This window comes from Vigna umbellata, chromosome 4 (assembly GCF_029865625.1).
Source record: "Vigna umbellata cultivar VRB3 chromosome 4, Vumbellata_1.0, whole genome shotgun sequence".
Taxonomy (NCBI): Eukaryota; Viridiplantae; Streptophyta; class Magnoliopsida; order Fabales; family Fabaceae; genus Vigna; species Vigna umbellata.
In genome coordinates this window covers 20,647,093-20,655,270 of record NC_142168.1, presented here as the reverse complement: position 1 = coordinate 20,655,270, position 8,178 = coordinate 20,647,093, and the positions used below count along the sequence as shown (strand labels likewise).

Genomic DNA, 8,178 nt, shown 5'->3' with positions numbered 1-8,178 from the left:
CCGCCACGACGAAACGACCTCCACAGGGGATCCTCTATCCGGTCCACGACTCCGCCGACAACGCCACCCGGGCCGCCACGGTCTCGGATCCCCCTGGTACAAACGGCAACCCTGGTCTTTGGGATTCTTAGTGGTTAATGGATGGATATAGGTTGTGGGCGTTGACAGAATGGAGGAATCAGCTGAAGCATATTTGGTTTTCTGTTTGTTGGGGTGAATTGGTTTTGAAGGGTATGGTTTTGTTGAGTGAATGGGTTTTTCTTGTGAGAGTTGAAGATGATTGAATTTGAATTTGAAGTTGGATGATGAAAATGGAGGAAGAAGGTGAGGTGGTTGGGTCACGGTGGGTATTGGAGATGAATGAGGTATGTGGTTATATGTAATGGTTGGTGGATGTTGGCTGTGTTACACTATGCCTTCCTCTCAAATTTCCTAGATCACTCAAAGCACGCAATGCAGTCTTCAGAACCGCTTCACCGTGTGAGACTTCTCCTTCCACTGCATCCAAATCACTGTCCCTTGTAGTAACAGCAACATGTTCATCTGCATGTTGGTTTTCTGAAGTTCCACTGCCCAATTCTATGACTAGGGTAGCCACATGAATTGTTGCAGCATTGAAGGTGAATATGCTAGCACGACATAGAGGGCAACTGGAGTGAGATTTGAGCCACATGTCAATGCAAGGGAGATGAAAAGCATGGCTGCATTTAGGCAAGAGTCTAACACTTTCATCGTCTTCAAACTCGCTGAGACAAACAGGGCAATCTGTCACCTCAACCAACCCATCACCTTTCTTGTACTTGCAAACTGTTATGGACTTTATCAGAGAAGGGTTGTGATCATCTTCCAATTCAACGTTTTCTTCGTGATCTTCGCTTTCGTGTTTCCAAGAGAAGTCATTGTTCAGAGAAGAGAACCTTGGAAGTCGGAAGTTAGGATGATGATACAGATAATGACGAGTTGGATGAAGGAGGAAGAAAATGATAATACAGATAATGACGAGTTGGATGAAGGAGGAAGAAAATGATAAAGAAAAGAAAGAAAAAGAGGAAGAGGAAAACGAAAGATTCTTCAGTCATCCACGTCAGAGTACAGCGTGCCATCACACTAACGCCATTTGACACTATTTAACGGAAAGGATCTATTTGTTGCAATTTTCATAAAATTGGGACCCAATTGATATTTTCAGAAAGAAAGGGACGAAATTGAGATTCCATGCGAAAATAGGGACTTAGTGAATGATTAAACCCACTTTTTAAGGTTTAAAGTAGTGTGATTTTGACTTTTAGGGAATTATTTGTTTTTCACCACTTTCCTAGCATCATTCCACTACTTTAGACTTGTTAGGATGTTAACATTACTTAAAATTAATCTTCATTAGAAATACTTAGGTTACTTTAGGTCAATTTCAAAACTATCACCTATTTAGTACACTTTTGAGGTTCTAGGGTGTCATATTTTGAGTTCTAGGTTGCCTTGTAGTGTGAGTTTCTAGTTAGCATTGTTTTACCATTATAAACTTCTTATGACAGTTTATTTGTAGTTTCTTAGGCTAGTTTAGTGTAGTTAGCAAAATTTGACCATTCTAGTGCATTCTAATTTAGTGCAGTTTGGACCGTGTTGTTTTAGTTATGTGTGAGTCTAATTCGAGTTAAACTCCACCTAGCTGCTGTTTTCCAGCTTGGTATTGTGTAGTTATACATTCTAGAGTCACTTTTAACATTGCCTAGTCCATTGAATCTTATGAACTCAGTTTTGCTTTTGATGGAGTGATTTTTCTGCATTTTTGGCCATAACAAAGTCAGATTTCGAATGCTACCATTTCTATGTTGTGTGACAGTTTGAGCAAGTCTAAAATGATGTTTAAAAGTTGCTAGTAGAGTTCAATTAGTGCTATAATGGTCTAAGTGCATAATTGTATACTAAACCCTCAATTTTCAGTCAAAATTGGGAAGTGGCAAGGTGTTTTTGAGTAACAGTTTGGATTTGAGCCAATTCAAAGTGTGAACAAGTTTCAAAACATTAATCCAAGTTGCAATAGTGATTAGTTTTGAGCTACAGTCACTGCTGTGACATTTCGTGTCTTAAATCACCAAATTGTGTGTCATTTTTGTGGCAAAAATTAACTAGACAACACTTTGAGACTAATTGTTTGTGGTTAAAGACTTTGATTGCAGGCCAAAAGCCTAGGAATCAACTTTAAAATTATAAAAGTAGCTTGCATAAGAAAATAGCTATTTAGGAAACTAAGGCTAATATGGGTGTTCTCATTCTGCACTAAGAGATAACCATTTTTTGTGCAATACTTTTACATTGATTATAAGAAACTATTCAGAAACTTGATATGTACAGATTCTCATTCAATTCCCCCAACAAATTAAATTCTCAAATCTGAATCATGCTTCTTTAGGTCTTATTATTAGTTTTTCATTGTGCTAAATTTCTTTGTAAATTCATTTATGCTCTCTTCATACTTAGTTGGACCTTTTCTAGCTTAGTTCAGTTAGTTCAAAGTTCTTTGAGTCTTTTTTATTGTTAGCCAGTCATTTGAATTCCTAAAACTCAGAATTGGTGATGAGGTTGTGTTAATTTTCTGCATAATTGAATGTTGCAAAAGTGACATTTTGAATTAGTGTCCATTAGCAGCTTAAACAAGTTTGTTTTGATATTTAAATCTTGTTGAAATGGTTAAGTTCAAAGTATAGCAACATTTGTAGAATAATCAAAATCTAGAGGTGCATCAGAGGAAATTATTTGGAAATTGAACCAGTTGTTCACTAAAACTGAAAATGCAAGGGAAGAAACACAAGACTGGAAGAATGAGGCTGCACAATTGAAGATGGAAGTTGTAGTCACTAAACTTGTTTTAGAAGATGCCGAAATAAAGCTCAAAGCAGCATTGAAAGAAGTAGAGGTAGCAAAAATAGTTGAGGCAAGTGCTCTTCAATTTATCAGGGGAGGATTTTAAGTCCTTAGTTCATAAGGTCGAGGATTTTGACAAATTAGAAGATATGAAATTGGATGCTGCCAAAGCAGAGGTCGAAGCTACAAAGGTGAGTGAAAATTAAGTTCTAAAAAGGTTAGAGGAAACCTAAGAGGAAATTGAGGATATGAAAAATGAAACACAATAAGTCTTCAAAAGGGCTTAGATGGCTGAAGCAGCAAACATACCAGTGGAGAATGAGTTGATAAAGCAGCATCAAAGAGGGCAGAAGAAATTAGCAAAAAAAAGTAACAGAAGTTGCTTCTAAATTATCGGCTGAAACACAGACGACTGTAGAATTATCTCCTCAGCATTATAGGATTCAAAAGCAGAATTCACTACCAAAGGTGGAGATGAAAAAGTTAGAGAAAGGGAAGGTTTCAAATGAAGAGAAACATTTTTAATGTTGAGTTGATAGTGCAGCCAATTATAAGACTTCATTCAGTTTTATCGTACTTCCCAAAACAACCCCATTTCATTTAATGAAACCCTTGTTAATCCTGATTTATCATGAACCGAACCCCTCCCTTACCTAATACACCTGTTCATTAGTTAACACAGTGAAGGACATAGTAAGAATAATTTAGTTACCATGTTATCATTGATGAATCAATATTTTCTTCACTTGACTTAGTTTATTGTGCTAGAATTAATCGGGGAATTGTGCTTAAATGTCCGATATTTTTCTATTTTTGCTAATTGTGCTTAATTTGACCAGAAATTCTAATTTTAATTAATTTGAATTATCTGAGCTAATTATTTGCATTATTAATTGCAGGGAAAATTTTGGAAATATAATTTGGGACATTTGGAGGTTAAATGAGAGGTGAGGTTTGGAGGAAGCAGCACTAGGAGTCAATCTCAATTTTTTTTAGAAAGCAATTACAAGTCCAGCGTGGATGGGGGCAAGGAGAAGATGTGCTCCAACTGCCTCACTTACTCAGTTTTTTTTTTCTTTGGGGGAACGTTTGGATTTTGAGAGGAAAAAATGTGAACATTGTTACGGTTGAATGAAAAGCATCTACTTCAATTTTATGTTGCTGATTTTACACATTGCCATTTTCATTTAGTTCATGCATTTTCTTTATTGAGGTTTTTAATCTATTAATGAAAGAGCAACATTGGTGTGCACGGTATCCAGCAGATGGCACATGGGTGATTAACTGTTGGAGGTGAAGCCGCCAGCAAGAGAGGGACGCGTGACTCACTTTGCTGGAAAGCACACGAATCTAATCTTCATTCAAGTGGAAGAGAGCACTGCCACGTCTAGTAAAAGGAGAGCACACTGCTGTCACGTAGCTGCTTGAGCACGGGTGAAAAGTAGCACTTAAACAAGGGTCTCGTTTTTATCTTCATGCTAACCAGATTTTCATTTCTATGTTCTATAAATTAGAATGTTGTTTTGCTGTGAAGAAGTGTGCACGATGTTACATTCTTTATCACTTTCATTGTTCATTTTCAATTAGAGAAAAGCATTTCAGTTTTTCTTGGAGAAATGGTGCAAACGGGGATTTATTGATTTTTCTTTTCTTTGTTGGAGAGGACGGTGCACACAGTTGGTGTTCATCTTTGTGTTTTTCTTTCACTCCAATGCATTCAGATCTGCACTTTCATTTTATTTGGTTTTATTGGAATTTTGTTTGATAGGTTGTTGTTCTTTACCGCTGCATTGTGTATTTAATGTTTTAGATTAAGTGATGCATTTGAATAGTCTATCATGTCTTCCTTTATTATTTCCTACATTTTAATTAGTTCACATATCTTGTTTTAGGATCGTTTGGTTTACTGTTTTCATTCATTATGTTGTCTATTATGTTCGACTTCTTTATCTTCCTGCATTTCCAATTTCCTCACTTGCTTTAGAGACCGTTCAGTCCCAATGTAGAACCGTTCAGTCTTCATGTTTTGTTAGTTTATTTCAATGCTTTCAATTATGTTCGGTCGTGTTTAATTCCCATTTTTAATTTAGTTTGTTTCTAATCACAAAAACACTTTCAAACCCCCCTACTACGTGTTTGACCTAAGTCTCGAACCACATTTGTTCCTTGAGAGACGACCTAGGAGTCACTTCCTAGTACTATACTGCATTCTTTAATGCACATCAAATTTGATGGGCTGCGACAGCCGCATCAATCATGTTCATTTACAACGTAACCAGATTCAAATTTAACTTACTTCACTCCATAAAATCATTCTTATTTAACTCTAAACACATGCCCATTCATCAATAAATGAACATCAGACCTGCTTAACCACGTGAAACACAAACAATTTATAAAATATCCCTAAACACAAAACACATTCCACACATATAGGCATGAACTAGGCAAACCATTTATTGAGGACGCGTTCTAAAACAAAGACCTTACCTCGCACTCCAGAATGATCGAAGGAAGAGTGCGAGCTCTCAACACAACAACCAACCTTGGCTTCACCGCAACGACTTACACACGCCAACAACCACGAATCAGCACCCCTACTGCCGCAACAGCCTGAAGCGCACACCACGAACCACAACCCCAGCCGCAACACCGACAACGTTTTGAAGAACCCTAGCCAAACAAACAACCCCAACCACCCACTGAGGTTATGCTGTCAACGATATCGGCACACAATGCCAACAACCACCAGTAGGGATAAACGCCAAGGGAGAGGGAGATAAACGCAAAGGGAAAGGGCGAGAATGGAAGCACAGGACGAGAGGGAAATTTCTAATTGGGGCACCAATAGGGATTCGAGTGCAACGAAATTGGAGACAAACTCCACCAATACGCCCAAATGCTTAAGTCGGGTCACTTATCGAAGGCCAAACACCCTCACTAAATTAAATCACCACACACCTTCAGTTTTACCGATGGCCGAAAGTCCTTCGATAATGTTCCGCCGATAATAAGCGCGATTCTTGTAATGACTTCTAACAATGTTAGAGAAATATCAGAAAGAATTGTAAGATATCATTTATCTTATGTTGACAAGATTTTCGTTATATATATTACACAGAAATTTGAAATAAGTTTGAATTTTTGTTATGTTATAAGAATCCTTGGGTGAGTAGAGATCCCAAGGTCAATTCACTCAATACGGTCATCAGGATATTCTTGCTACTGCAATCGGACAACCTAAGCACTTAGGACGAGTGTGTGCTGCTGAATCTAGCATAGGAATTACTCATTTTTTTAGGAGTTCCTCGCGTCATACTTCATACACACCCAATCAAGAGTATAAAGAAGGTTGATGCAGGAGATCACACAGAAGGTTAGAGCGCAGTTGTATGATGAAGTCGCTTCGAAAGTGATTGAAAGGGTTATGCGGCAGTTTCAACAGCAATTTGAGAGTTATGGGATGTTCCCCCAAGTAAAATTAATAATCATTTTTTTTAATAATTTACTTATTGTATAAGCTAAAATTTAATTTGATAGGTAGATGCAGCAAAGGAAGTTGTTTAGCTCAATAGGCTCGTGCCACATTCTTTGAGGTAGCCACAATAGTTCATGGTATGAGTAAGCATAAGATGAGGTGAAGGTCATGATAGATGAAATTATTGTACCAGATGCGATAATTCTTATGCCAACAAATAAGATTGTCACTATGGGACATGTATTTCAATCTTTCCTCGCTTGGCCTAGATATTTGGTTGGTTATATTTCTTACCCCTCAGTATAGACTCCTACTATACACTTCTTAATTTTCAAATTTACTTGTTATTGACGTCCAAACATAACTATTTTTTTCATGTAACAGTAAATGGGTCGAGAAGAAAGTCCTACACCCAAGAAGATTCATTTATCCAAGAACGACCCTCTTGGTGCATTACATGAGATTTCTAACATTATTGCATTTGCGTCGATGATTGTTCTATGGGATTCTACTATATTTAGAAGAGACTCTGAGATCCCATTGTACTTGGATAAACAAGATGTTTTGAAGAGCTTAATATTACCCCCGTTCAGTTGTGGATGATGTAATCTATGACCAGTTATTTATATAAAATTGTATTTATCAAGTTACTTATATCAAATGTGTATGTGGGTAATCTATGAGCACTTTTTTTTTCATTTTAGGTATATGTTTGGGGTTACTAACAAGATGAGGTTCAATGATGTATATGGGTTCATTGACCCCCAAATGACTCACGAAGGAAATAAATTTGATGACATCCAAACATATGTCACTAGTTGTTTTGCAATGGGGAAGGATTTATATTTTGTTCCTTAACTTTAAAGTTTCATTTTTTATTTTGATATATAACAATTAAGATATTACCAATTTCAGGCATCATTGGCAGCTACTTGTAGTTTCCATTTTGTAAAACACTACTGTTTGGTTTTACTCATTGCACAAGTTTCCCCCCAAACATCTCAAACAAGTAGTAGATTGGTAAGAACCTCAATTTTTGTACTTTCTTTGTTATATAAATGTATGTTGAAGCCTTATTTTTAACAGTTCCCTTTCAACACATATGATTCTGTTCGAGAGATTAACTGCTAACACTAAAAAGATTACATGGTTGACCCTTAAAGTTTGTTATTTTAGTCCATACTTTGTTACATTTTGTAGCATTCCAGTGATGTTCCTTAACATTTTATAATTATGATGATATATTGTAGTGTAATAGACAAAACGGGTCATATGAGTGTGATTACTATATAATGTATTGGATGATGACCACTATTCGTGTCCATATGATAAGTGGATGGGAAATGGTAATATTTGGTTTTATTGAATTTTTTTCTCTATAGTTTAGAATTAATATATACACTAGTAAAAAAACACTTTTTTAACTCGTAAAAACCGAAGCATTTAAAGACGTGGTGGCAGTTTTGAAATTAAGATGAAGTTATATGCTTCGGGTGTACAAAGAACCGAGACATAAAAAGTAAGGATCTTAAGGGAGCAGGTGGTCTACCTCCTCGATGTCGTGCTTCGCACGACGACGCCTGAAGTGGTTGTGGTGGTGGAGCTAGCAGCTTAAGGGAGCAGGTGGAGAGTACAAATCGGTTGTGGGCAGTCCTAGATCCAAGGCGGTGGGGGCAGTAATCGGGGTCGGAGTCAGGTTCGGAGGTGTGATCGGAGGGGTGGGAGGAGAGGCGGCGGCAGCCGTGGTGATGTGTTGCGTTGGTGTGGTGGTTCTTGTCGCTGGCTCCCCATTTCAAGAAGGGAAGGGCGAAGTTGTGTAGAGGTTGGACTTCACCGGA

At 37.4% G+C, this 8,178-nt stretch overlaps 2 pseudogenes; one reads left to right on the top strand and one right to left on the bottom strand.

The window, feature by feature from the left end:
- Positions 1-373: 373 nt before the first annotated feature.
- LOC148199504 (RING-H2 finger protein ATL52 pseudogene) lies at positions 374-1,117 on the bottom strand (annotated as a pseudogene).
- Positions 1,118-2,725: 1,608 nt separating this feature from the next.
- LOC148199503 (WEB family protein At5g55860-like) lies at positions 2,726-3,387 on the top strand (annotated as a pseudogene).
- The last annotated feature ends 4,791 nt before the right edge of the window (positions 3,388-8,178 follow it).